At 38.6% G+C, this 14,251-nt stretch overlaps 1 pseudogene; it reads right to left on the bottom strand.

The window, feature by feature from the left end:
* Window positions 1-7,215: 7,215 nt before the first annotated feature.
* On the bottom strand, window positions 7,216-8,211 carry LOC124967977 (olfactory receptor 7D4-like; annotated as a pseudogene).
* Between the last annotated feature and the right edge of the window lie 6,040 nt (window positions 8,212-14,251).

Here is a 14,251-nt window from a genome sequence, read left to right as displayed (position 1 = left end):
TGTATAACTGCTTGCCTTTTATTATATAAACCCTGCTAACGAAGGCTGCGGGGCCTCTCTTAGCGTCACTGGTTAAGGACGCAGAGGACCAAGCTCGAGCTTGCTAATAAATGACTCTTTGCTGCTTGCATTGATCGTGGTCTCTGGTGGTCTTTGCGGGGTCTCGAGCCTTCGGGCACAACATAACCATTTAATATTTTTGTGAACTTTTAAAGGAATTGGTAATGTGATACAAGTATATTCGACTGAGTGCTGAAGATCAGAAATAATTACATTAATGGAAGATATATTGTGTACCATAAGGTGAATTGATAACTATGAATATATAGAACTAGTCAAAGTTATCAAGTCAAATTTGAAGGTAAAAAAAAGGGAATATAATTGAAAAATCCAAACAAATGTGAAACAAAATAGACAATACTTTGTGTGGAATTAGATCTTTAGTGGGTAGTTAACAAACATATAATTAGGTGCAGGAAATCTGAAAGAAGCCTATAACTTAGAAAGAGTGGAAAAGAGTTGCAGACTTTTCAGGAAACAGCAATTTGGGAGAGAGGCTCTAGATTTCAAAGAGATAGAGAAGGAAGTGTGAAAGAGTAGAGACCTGTAATAAAAAGAAAAAGGTAGAGACCCTCTGATATAAAACAAAAATATCTGGTTAAGATTGACCAAACCACAATGGGTGTGAATAAAATCACTGAGTTGTGCTGACTGTGGTAAATACAAGGACAGTACCCGAGATAAAATAATGTGGCCATGAGTTAAGGACATTGTGATCATTTCTGTGAAGCAGCCCATCCCTTCAGGCCCCAGAAGCAGCTGGTTTCAGATATGGGTAGTCGGCCCACCCCCACTTCCCACCTAACTCGTCCTGCTAACCCACCAGGTGCACCAGATAAGCTGGAGCTGGCTGCTTGCACTCCTCGGAAAAAAATAAAAATTTAAAAAAAAAAGGACAAAGGCCCCTATTGTAAGCCTGCCAGGATTTTTCATTGGTTTTCACTTTAAAAATGAGCTGCTGAAGTCACTCACTATTACTGCCCCACTTGGAGTGGTGGTCCAGACATATCGGTTCTCTTTTTCTTTTTTTTCTCTTTCCCCAAAATAAACTTTTTTCCTACTTTAGTTTCTGGTGGTCTCACTATGCATCGATAACCAGACCCCACAACAGAAGCAAGCGATAGAGCTGGAAAAGACAGGTTCCCACAGACCCTCCAGGGCCTTCAGCGTGCAGGGGCTTCACCTTCACAGACTAAAGAATTGTGAAATGTTCCCATTCCCAGTATTCCAGAGTTCAACCCAGCACCCACGTCCTTCGTTTTCCTTCTCATGGCAGAACACCAACTGTCTCTGATGGCTGTCAGGGAACTTCCTCCTCCCCATGAGCTGTGCAGAGGAAGCCTGCTTGGGTTTTCAGGAGGGCTGAGAACACAGGAGGATGAGGGAGGGGCACCAGAAGTCTTGTGAAATTCTCCCCAGTCTCCAAGTTTGAATTCTCAAAGCTCCTAATTAAATAAATTATTTCACTCTCCTTCCGTTGTCCAGACAATTTGACCCCCTTGGGTTACGAAGACTCAGAGCAGATCATTTTAGCTGATTTTGCATCTATGGTGTAAGTGGCAGGGGGAGATGGATCTATTTCCTTCAAAAAAATCTCTTATTTTCTTTGGTTTTATTTAGAAGTCATAAGGTGTCTGCCAATGGAAGGTTAATTTCTACAAGGAACCTGTCCCAGGAATCTTCTCCTGCGATATGCCTCCTTTTAACAATCTGGCGATTTTAGATATCATTTCCAATCCACAATGCTATGAAAGAAAAAAGTATTTGTAATTTTTTTAATCTCTTAATTTTTCATACGTATATAATTGTGTTTTTATTTAAATTGACAGATAAAATATATGTACATATATATTTTGAAAAAAATATGGTGCTTAGAAGTATTTGGTATTAATGAAATAATACAAAAATTAAACTGAAAAAAAATTGCCAGTGCATTGGCCCAAGTCTGTGATCCAAGACTTGGGAGGCTGAGACAGGAGAATCTCAAGTTTGAGGTCAGGCTCAGCAACTTAGCAAGACCATGTCTCAGAGTAAAGTAATTTTTAATAAGATTGGGATGCAGCTTAGTTGTAGAGAGACAGTTAAGGAATAAAATTTTATGAGCTGATGTAGTTTTTCTACTGTGCTTGCTATGATATGTATGGGCATTTCATAAATGTGGACTTCCATTCTTCAAATATCAGTAAATTTGTGTTGCATGGGTATAATTTAGACTGTATGCCACTTAAGCTACAGCAGCCAACATGCATGAAATTCTGGTCATGTTAAACACGATAGTTTGATTACCCCTTTTGTCTTCCATATAGCACTTCTAATTCATGAACCTATCTATGGTTCCTTTTTTCAGACAACTCCTACTGAGTGAGTACTTCTAAGAGCAAACCGCATGTGGACCACACACGAAAGAGGAGAAATATCAGAAAACCTTTAAGGACAAATAGGAGGCACTTGTGACTGTGTGTACTCCTGTTTCTGTGCTCTTCAGTGGGGCTATACAATATTAAAATCAGTAGTCGATGGTCAAAATACATAATGGATAGATGTGAATAAAATATTCCAAATATATGAATCCATTCATGCTTTAAAGGGAAATCTAAGATTTAAAAAACGCAAACACATAAAAATAATAAGTTTATTTTTAAAGTATTTATTTTACAGTGTCAGTGTTATGCATGCCTAGGAAGCACAAAAAAAAAATCTAGTAAGTACAAAAATCACTGAGAAACAATTTAGTCTGTGAATGTCTGTAGGAGAGTACTCTGAAACAGAAATTTTGATTTGAGAAAGGAAGTTTGGGTCATTGTTCATCAGTAATGAAAGAAGAAACATTCTAAGTTTAGTGAACAAGAATGTGCACTCTAGAATGTGCATTCTGTTTAGTGAACAAGTGTGACAGAGAACAGGGTCACAGGGTCATGGGATAGAATGTGTGAGGCCCACAGTGGAACCTCTGTCACCTTCTGCTATGGCCTAATGATGCTTGTAAACTCAAGTGCATTTGTGAGTCTGAGGTTATGAGGCGTTTTCTCCTTGTTTGCTTTTTGAGGAATTTCCGTGGTGTGTGTCAACTTGCAAGTGCTGAAGAAATCCAGTGTTGGATGTATAATAAATACGATGCTACATCTGGATTTAGACAGAGGAAATCTTCCAACTCATCGTGTGCTTGAATATTGGCACAGAATTTAAAAATTAAGGTAAATAACATGCTCTCATGCCTATTTTAAAAGAATAATTCTGTATTAACCAGTAATACCAATTCTGGGAATGAGAGCCAGATTAAGTATTTTTAATAGGCATCAAAAACTAGGTCAGTGAAGCAGTATCAAAACCAAAACCTCAGTATATAAAATATACTTTAGAATATTTAGTCATCAACCTTAATGTTGGTTTAACTGTGGTCCACTTTATGCTTTAAATATAACCCTTGCTGCTCTGCCTCTGCGGCTTATTTTTAAAATGGACATGTTTCTTTTTCTTCTTTTTTCCCCGGTCCTCCCTGATCTCTCCCCCTCCCTAATCTTGAGCATGACCTTTTTTCCCATCCTAGGTAAAGTGATCTGTCCCTGGGTACCTGCCCACCATAGGAACAAAATAATCCAGAGTTTGGGGATGGTGCCAGAAGATCTCAGAAATGACTACCTCCTAAAGTAACAAGTGAATTACATCTCCAGAAAGAGAGCACGTGGAATGCAGCCTTTGAGTCACCTCTTTAAAAGCCCACTGTATCTGCTGATGGACAGAAACACAACCTTTGGGAAAGGCAGTCCCTTTGTTTCTCCATTGCTATCAAAGCAATAAACCTTCTTTTTCCTTTTTCTCAAAACAATGTCGTCATTATTGCATTGGCCTCAGGGACAAGGACCGAGCTGTTGGCAACACTGGTTGCCAAGATTATGATCCATTGGTAAGAGAAGAAAACAATGATGTTCCCTCACCCAACAAAGAGTAATTGTTCTCAAACCCTATCCAAATAAATGAAAACATTACAGTGTTTGTCTTAAATTTATGAACACAAGGCACTAAGTATCCTCCCCAATCAACAATTTGATATTTTCCTGAACTTTTCAAACAGTTCCTAATATCAGGAAAGTGCTGAACATTGGAAATAAATAATTACATTCCCAGTAGATATACTATGGACTTTAAGGTGAAACTATAACTACAAAAATGTTAACCTGATAATATTTATCAGCAAATAACATACGAAAGTAAAGATAGGGAAAAATAACAGAAAAATCCAATCAAGTGTGGAACAAAATAAACAATACCTATGTATAATAGATCTTCTGAGCTGGACACATGGCACATGCCTATAATCCCAGTGACCCTGGACGCTGAGGCAGGAGAACCATAAGTTCAAAGCCAGTCTGAGTAACACAGCTAAACCCTAAGTAACTTAGTGGGATCCTGTCTCAAAATTTTCAAAAATTTTAAAAGAGCTAGAAATGAGGCTCAGTGGTTAAGCACCCCTGGTTGCAATCCCTGGTACAAAAAAATAGAGCAAGTGAAACCTTCAATGCATGATTAACAAATAATTGGATGCAGAAAATCTGGCAGTAGCTTACAATTTGTCAGAAAGATTGGAAAAGAATTGGAGACTCTCCACACTGTCAGTCTTTCAGGATAAGTGTTATAGATTCATTGCAACACACCTACTATCTCCAGTGGTTGCCACTGAAGATTTATCTTCTCCATAATCTGTTCCCAATCCTCTTATTTATTCATGGAGGACAAGATCAGAGAAGCACAGGTGAGGGGTCAGAGAGCCATGATTAAATGTGTCTAGTCTCAAGGTTTGCATCCTCTAAGCTCATCATTAAGCAAATTGTTCCTGTGTCTTTTCACTCTCCAAACAAGTCAACTCCCCTGGGATACAAAGGAGATAGATAGATCGATACAGCAGGGGAAATTTTTCATCAGCTTTCCATTTGTGGAGGAAGTGGCCGGGGAAAATGAATTTATATCTTCTTTTTCTTTGGTTTGATTTAACAGTCATAAGGAACAGTTTATTCCTATAAAGAACAGGTTCTAGGAACCATCTCCTTTGATGTGCCTTCTTTTCACAGTCTTTGGAGATTTTTAGAAATTATTTCAGATTAATGATGTTATAGACAGAGGAATTCCTGTCTTTTGTATTTTTCCTATTTTATTTTTCATGTTCACGTGTTTGTCTATTTATTTAATTATTTAAATTGACAGATAAAATTGTAGAATTTACTATGTACAATGGGATACCTAGAAATATTTTCCATTGTAGTGGGGCATGGTGGTGCACACCTGTAATCCCAGCAACTCAGGAGGATCACAAGTTCAAAACCAACCTCAGCAATTTAGGGAGGACTAAAGCACTTGGTGAGACCCTGCCTCAAAAATAAAATAAAAAATGATAGGGCTGTGGATGTGGCTTAGTGGTTAAGTACCTGGGTTTAATTCCTGATACCCCCCCAAAAAAATAAATAAATAAATATAGAATAAAAAAGAATAGAAAACAGAATGCTCAGCATCAGTGATTATTATGATAACACAATGTAAATCCACTAAGGACAAATCACCTCACATATATTAAAATGAATGTTATCAGAGAACAGAAAGTTACTGTTCTTCGAAAGGATATCAATAAAAGGGTCATTAAATTATGTTGTTTGAAATGTAAATCAGCATAGTAATTATGGAAAAAAGTTGCTAGGGTTTTGAATAATTAAAATAGTACTACCCTCATACCCAGCAATCCCATTACTGCATGTTTATCTGGAGGACAGGAAATCAGTATGTCAGAATAAATGTACATTCCCATTATGGCAGCATTGTTCAGCACAGTCAAGGCATGGAATCAACACAAGGGTTTACTATCAGATGCATAGAATAAAAATGTGGTATGCCATACATAGACAATGGAACAGTAGTCATGCACTAAGAAACAGGTGATCCTTGTTGGACGTGGTGACACACACCTGTAATTGCAGCACCTCAGGTTTCTGAGGCAGGAGGATTCCAGGTTCAAGGCCAGCCTCAATAACTTAGTGGGACCCTATCTTATTACAAAAAGAAAAGAAAAGTCTGGGAAATGTGGTTCAATGATTAAGTGCTGCTGGGTTCACTCCCCAGTACAGAAAAAAAAAAAAAAAAGGCATACGCAAAAATGTCCCAACATCTCTGGCAATTAGAGAAATGCAAGTTAAAACTATACTGAGATTCCATTCCATCTCACTCCAGTCACAATAGCAATTAACAAGAATACAAGTAACATTAAATGTTGGTGAGAATGTGGGGAAAAAGATACACATTGCTGGTGGGACTGAAAATTGGTGCAACTACTCTGGAAAACAGTATGGAGATTCTGTAGAAAACTTAGAATGGAAAAACCATTTCACTCAGTTATCCCCCTCCTTGGCTTATACCCAAAGGACATAAAATCAGCATACTACAGTGATGCAGTCACATCAAATTTTATGGCAGCTCAATTTATAATAACCAGGCTATGGAACCAACAGATGAATAGATTGAGAAAATGCAGTATGTGTACACAATGGAATATTACTCAGCAACAAAGAAGAATGAAGTTATGGCATTTGCCTGTAAATAAATGGAACTGGAGAATATCATGCTAAATGAAGTAAGTTGGTCCTCCAAAACAAAAGGTTGAATGTTGTCTCTGACATGTGGAGGGTAACCCATAACAAGGGAGGACAGACAGAGGAAGTATAGAAGTACATTGGATTAGACAAAGAGGAATGAAAGGAAGGGGGCAGGGATGCAAATAGGAAAGACATTAAAATAAATGGGTCATAACTCTCATTAAAATAAATGGGTCATAAAATAAATGGGTTCCTATATGAATACACAACCAGTTCAACTCCACATCATGTTCAACCACAACAATGTGATCAAAATTGTAATAGGTTGCACCCTCTGTACGTATAATGTGTGAAAATACACCTTACCATCATGTATATATATATATATATAAAAACAACAAATTTTAAAAAAAGAAAAAAAAAAACACTTGAAAAAGTTCAACAATCTTGGAATATTGTGGACAAAGTACAAGAGAGAGAAATAATACAAATATTTACAAGTACCAAATTGCAGATGCTTTGGGAATAGAGGAAATTAACCATATCATTTAAGAGGTAAAAACAACCAGGATATATACATTCACAGCAATAGCTTAAGGATTGGCAGTCTCCACTTAGTTCTGAGGTTAGTGATCCAAGAATGACCAAAGGCTGCTCTGCTGAGGAGTCTCCCCAGGGCCCCCTTCACATCCTTGTTCCTCAAACTGTAGATGAAGGGGTTCAGCATGGGGGTGACCACAGTGTACATCACTGAGGCGATCACAGTTCTTGGGGAAGAATGGGTCACAGCAGAACTGAGATAAACACCAAACGCAGTTCCATAGAACAAGGAGACCACACAGAGGTGAGACCCACAGGTGGAAAACGCTTTGTACTTGCCCACAGAGGAGGATGTCCTCATTGAAGAGCAGAGAATCTGAGAGTAGGAGAAGAGGATCCCAGTGACAGGAAATATACCCAGCAGGGCAGCCACCATATACAGAAAGATGTTGTTGACCAGGGTATCAGAGGTGGCCACCTTGAGTAGCTGAGCCAGATCACAGAAGAAATGTGGGATTTCAGTACCTATAGAGAAGGTCAGTTGGTTTAACAGTAGAATATGAAGCAGAGAGACCCAGAACATGATGAGCCAAGACATCAGAACCAGGAGGACACAGAGCCGGGGGTTCACAATGATTGTGTAATGCAGGGGATGGCAGATGGCCACAAAGCGGTCATAGGCCATTATAGTCAGTAGGAAATGATCCACTCCACCATACATAATAAAAAAATATGTTTGTACCAGGCATTCTAAATAGGAGATGTCTTACCTATGTGCTTGGATGTTCACCAGCATCTTTGGCACTGTGGTGGAGATGAAGCAGATATCAACAAAGGATAGGTTGGAGAGGAAGAAGTACATGGGGCTGTGGAGGTGGGCATCAGAGCTGACAGCCAGGATGATGAGCAGGTTCCCAAGCACTGTGACCAGGTACATGGACAGGAACAGTCCAAAGAGGATGGGCTGTAGGTCTGGATCCTCTGAGAGGCCCAGGAGGAGGAATTGTGATAAGGATGTGTGGTTCTCCACTTCCATGTAGCTGGTTTATCCTCTGGGGAAGGACATAAAAGAAAGAATAAGGAAGAGGCCAATGAAACTTCAAGTGAGTTGTTATTTGCCCTCTTGGAGCAGCATCTTTTATTCTGTGTTGATAATTGCCAACAAGTGCAATGACTCCACCAAATGCCAGCTCTTTTCTGTCTTCAAGTGTCTAATCATTCAGACTTTCTTTAAATCAGCAGAAACCTCTCTTTTATCATCAATTCCCTAGTTTTAATTCTCCTTTTAAAATCTATCCCCGAGAACTAACATTCTTATGATATGACCTATGTACAAGAATTAAAGACGTTTCACATTTTCTTGTTAATTTCCATACTCTTTTATGCCAAAACTCTTTAATAGCCTCAATTACATGTATTTTAAATTCAAACCACCTTCATTTTCTGATTTGAGATTTCATAGTGACATGATAGTGTTCTCAGTGCCTTTTTTGTGGTTGCTGTAAAAATGTGGCTATTGCTAATACCTGATTTGTGAAGTTTAAAAGTCCTTTTGTTGTGTATATTTTTTCTTAGTATGAATCTCAGAAAATGATAAATGTCATTATTATTATTAACATCCCTTTAAAATTTCTCCTTAATGACATTTTGGAATATAAATATCCTAATGTACATGATGGAGCTGTGATTTAAAAAGGTGATGCGTGAATCAGAGTTCCTGGAGTATAAAATTGCTCCACCAATGTACCATCTTTGCGAGCTCAATGAAGTTATCCAAACTCTCTTACCTACCAGCACCTCTCCCCTACAGCAGATGTCCTACGTATTAACTGTATGGCAGGATGGAGGAGTGAAAATAAGTGAGTTGATATAATTTCTCTACTATGGTTTCTGTAACATTGAATGGGTTTTACATAAACCTGAGTTTCTCTTCTTAAAATCTTGATAAATTTGTCCTACTTGACTACCACTTCACAACATCCCTCCTCAACTATCGAGAGTTATCAATTCAAATAGGTGGGTAACCTCTTCCAACTGCCATAGAGCACTTGTACTTCGTGGAGGTCCCTATGGAGCCTTCTTGCAGAGAACGTCTGCCCAGTGAATTCTTCCAGGAAAATGAAAAGATGAAACACATGGAGACTCCACAGCCAAAAAAAAAAAAAAAAAAAAAAAAAACAAAGGCGAAAAATGGAGCCACCATTAACATCTAATGCAAGTCTAACAGCAAGGTGTGTGCTTGTGTCCGTGTGCTTGAGTCGGGTGGACTGTATTAAAATCATTGTATTCAGTAGCCAAAACATATGATAAGTTCAATCTGAAATATGCAAATGCACTCATCCCATAAAAGTGAAAGAATCTAAGTTTCAGAAATAAATGTTTAGACTCCACGACAGAAAATGTCAGTATTATGAATGCCTCAGCCATGAACATAAATTCAAGAGAGGCAAACAGTCACTAAGGACTGAATTAGTGTGTGGAGCTGGGTAGGAGAATTTCCCTGAAATAGGAACGTTTGAACTGAGAGAGGAAGGACGGGTCATTGTTAATCAGGAGAAGTAAGGGAAGAAGGAGCAGTCCAGACTGAGAGAGCAGAATGTGTAGTTTCCCATCAGATGATGAGCTTGGTATAGAGGGGTGTGAGCAGTCTTTGTGATTGTGATGGAAAGCAGGGGTATGGGGTGGGAGGCATGGGGTATGTGAGTCCACTGTGATCTTCCCTTAGGACCCTCTCCCATTGGTAAATTCCCATTCCTTTGTGGGTCTGAGGTTGTGAGAGTTTCATCCTATCATGGACTTAACAAGGTACCTGTGGTAGATGCTAAACAAATATATATATATTGGAAATCCAGTAAACATGGAGACCACAATATCTACTATCACACAAAAGATAAATATTCCTGTGTATCATGCCAGAATATAGGAACAGAATTTAGTAGCAAACTTAAAGATATGCATTTATGTCTTAAAGAACAATGCAGGATTAACAACTAACACCAATTCTAGGGTTGGAGCCAATTTAAGATAAATATATTTGCTTACATATTTCATCACAAAACTATATCCATAAAATGTAATCGCACCCATAAGCACAATATAGAAAAAGCATTTGAGGATATGTCACAGGCAGTCCTGTGGAGAGCCTACACAGTCCACTATGAATACTGACATTTGCTGACACAACCAAGAAGGACTGTTTTAAACCAGATCCCATGGTAGATGCTACATTGCAACACTACAGCCCAGTAAATGAAAACACACAAACAAACCTTTGCTAGACATGGTGGTTTGTGCCTGGAACCACAGATACCCTGAGTCACTTGGCAAACTTATCTCAAAATAAATAAAAATAAGAAGTGCTGGAAATGTAGCTCAGTGGTGTAACACTTGCCTAGCAAGCATGAGGCCCTGGATTCATTCCCTAGAACTACAAAAACAAACATACTTCAGCGCTAGATTTGAACTCAAGAACATGCTAAGGCAAGCTCCTGCAATTTCAACCATGTGATATTTTGTGAACTTTTTAAAAGAATTGATAATGTGATAAAAGTGTATTCGACTAAGTGTTGAACATCAGAAATAATTACATTAAAGTAAGATATATTGTGTACTGTAAGGTGAATTGATAATTACAACTATATAGAATTAATTATCTTTACCATTAAGTCAAATATGAAGTTAAAAAAAGGGAATATAATTGAAAAATCCAATCAAATATGGAACAAAATACCTTGTGTGTAATAGATCTTTAGTGGTTAGTTAACAAATAAATAATTAGGTGCAGGAAATCTGGCAGGAGCCTTTAGTTTAGAAAGAGTGGAGAAGAGTTGTAGACTGTTCAGGAAACAAGGATTTGGGAGAGAGGCTCTGCATTTCAAAGTGACAGAGAAGGAAGCAAAACAATAGAGCTGGAAGAGACAGGTTCCAACAGACCCTCCAGGGCCTTCAAAGTGCAAGGGCCTCACCTTCACAGACTAAAGAAATGTGGGACATTCCATTCCCAGTATTCCAGAGCTCAACCCAGCACCCACATCCTTCTTGTTCTTCTCACTGCACAACACCGTCTCTGATGGCTGTCAGGGAACTTCCTCCTCCCCATGAGCTGTGCAGAGGAAGCCTGCTTGGGTTTTCAGGAGGGCTGAGAACACAGGAGGATTAGGGAGGGGCACCAGAAGCCTTGTGAAATTTTCCCCAGTCTCCAAGTTTGAATTCTCAAAGCTCCTAATTAAATAAATTATTTCACTCTTCTTCCATTGTCCACACAAGTCAATTCCCTTGGGATACGAAGCTGAGCAAAAATTTCAACCACTTTTGCATCTGTGCCAGAAGTGGCAGGGGGAGATGGATTTATTTCCTTCAAAAAAAGAAATCTTTTTTCTTTGGTTTGATTTAAAAATCATAAGGGGTCTGCCAATGGAAGATTAATTTCTATAAGAAAACTGTTCCAGAAATCCTCTTCTGTGATATACCTCCTTTTAAAATGAAGATTTTTAGATATCATTTCAGATTCACAATGCCATGAAAAAAAGAAGCACTTGTAATTTTCTTTAACCTCTTCATTTTTCTTGTGTTTTAAATTGTGCATTTATTTCCTTAAACTGGTAGACAAAATTGTGCATATGTTATGCAACATATGGTGCTTGGAAATATGAGTCTTCTCATCCTTGTTGTTAATCTGAGAATTTGTCAATACTGTTTTTCAAAAATGACCTGTGTTTCATTGATTTTTTTTTTCTGTTTTTCTCTCTGTTTCATTTATTTCTATTCTGATCTCTATTATTTCCTTCATTCTATTAATTTGGGACTCCGTTTATTCTTATTTCTCTACATCCTTACTGTACAACATTAGGTTGTTTACTTGGGATCTTTTCACTTTTGATGTAGGTGAATATTCCTATAAAATCATTTTTTAAAAAAGATGATCATTGTAACTGCCTTTTCTTCTCACTGTAAATCTTGAGATGTTAGCTGTCTACCAGGGTGACATTTTCCCAGAATTGTTTGCTTACTTTGACCAATGAGTTTAAGTATCATAGTCACATGGTTTTCTATTACTCTTTAAAATCCTGTTCCCCCAGACTGAAAGGCCCCCCCCCAAGAATTTCCTGAAGAACTGTCTGGTGGGGATGAACTCCCCACAGCTTGTTTGGGAAAGTCTGTATCTCTACTTCATTTATGAAAAAACAGTTTTGTGAGGGAACAGTCATGATTGGTAGTTTTTTTTTTTTTGGTGGTGCTGGGTACTTGAACTGTAGACCTTGTGCTTGCAAGTCAAGCACTCTACCAACTGAACTATATCCCCAGCCTGGCAGTCTTTTATTTCAGCACATGGAGTGCACCCTCCCACTCCACCCGGTTTGTAACATTGTGCTGAGAAGTGTGCTATGAGGCATATTAGAAATACTTGAAAAATTATTTTTGCTTCTTTTCCACATTGTTTCATGATCCTTTCTTTGTATTTGATCATTTACAGTTTCATTATAATATATCATGGGAATGTCTCAAGTAGATTGAATCTGCTTGGAGAACATCAACCTTGTGCTCTTGTATATTTATTTCACAGGGTACAGATTTTTTTTTGCCATGTTATCTTTATTTTATTCTATTTTTGTTATTTTATTTTAGATATGACTACTTTCTTATTGGGTGGGGGTGTTGAACTGGGGATTGAACTCAGGTGCACTCTACACTAAACAAAACCCTCAGCCCTATTTTGTATTTTCTTTAGAGAGGGGGTGGGGGAAAGGGTCTCACTGAGTTGCTTAGTACTTTACTTTTGCTGAGGCTGGCTTTGAACTCGCAGTCCTCCTGCCTCAGCCTCCAGATCCACTGGTACTGCAGGCTTGCACCACTGTACCTGACTTTAAATACAATTTCTATACCTTTATATTTTTGTTCTCCATCTTAAACACTAATGACTTGAATATCTGCTCTTTAGACACTCACTCATAAATCCTTTAAAGTTTCCATTTTCTTTTTAGCATCCCCTACCCCATCTCCTCTTCTAATTTTCTATTATCCTACTTCCAGATCATGAGGTCTCTCATCAGCTATATCAGTTCTGCAACTCATACTTCTATTCCATTTTCCAAGATATTCCACTTTTACCTCTAGGACTACTTCTTTTTGAGATATATAGATACATGCATTTCTAAGCTCCAGGATGATTTCTTCTTAGGTTCATGCACCTCTTTATTGTTTTCTTCTTTTACTGATGGTTCTTCTATTTTCTTGATATTTGCTGAGTCTCCTTAAAACAGTCATTTATACTTTTGCCAGGAAGTGTGTGAACTTTTATCTCTACAGGATCAGTCACAGCACTGCTTTTTCTCTCTGGTGATGTCATGGTCCCCTGACTATCATTGATTCTCAAGGTCACATGTCCATGTCTGCATATTTGAAGAATCATGCAATTATACTCTTCATAGACTGGCTTTGTTTGGGAAGGACTTTCAGAGTAAGCAGTCCAGAGAGTCTGAGATGTTCTGTATTCCCTATGTCTGGGGTCATGGTGGCTTTGTCAACACTGGGGTCCTCTTAGCTTGGTACAACTGCTGTTGGCCAGGAATCAGGTGGGAACTCCACGGCCACTGAGGTGGCAGCAGTGCTGGGCCACGCAAGAAGTTTCCTAGCTAACGAGGCTCACATGGTACTGGGGAATGCCCTGTGCCCCAGCCACTGGGCTTGTGTGTCTGAGGTGTGTGAGGAGCTCAAAAACAATGCAGTCATCTGGTAGAGATGTGGACTGCAGATCAAGTCTGCCTTTCAAGGTAACAGATTTATGGCTGGGGCTAGGGTACAAAATGGGGTGCAGTCCCTGGGGACTATCCTGTAGTCAGGGGATGTGGCTCATTTCTGTTTAACATTATAGGGGTAGTGTGAGGGCCCACGGTGTACTGCGTTTAATTCCTTCTGTTTTCCTCAAGTGAATGATGCCTCTTTTTGTGTCCTGCACCTCTAAGATTTGTTGGATGTGGGTTAGATAAAACTTCTTTTCTCCTCTTATCAGTTACCACTATTATTATGATACAACCAGGTTCTGTGACCTCACTTGTTTATATTACTCATTTTCTGGT

This window comes from Sciurus carolinensis, chromosome 17 (assembly GCF_902686445.1).
Source record: "Sciurus carolinensis chromosome 17, mSciCar1.2, whole genome shotgun sequence".
NCBI classification, from domain to species: Eukaryota; Metazoa; Chordata; class Mammalia; order Rodentia; family Sciuridae; genus Sciurus; species Sciurus carolinensis.
This window is presented reverse-complemented; position numbering and strand designations above follow the sequence as displayed.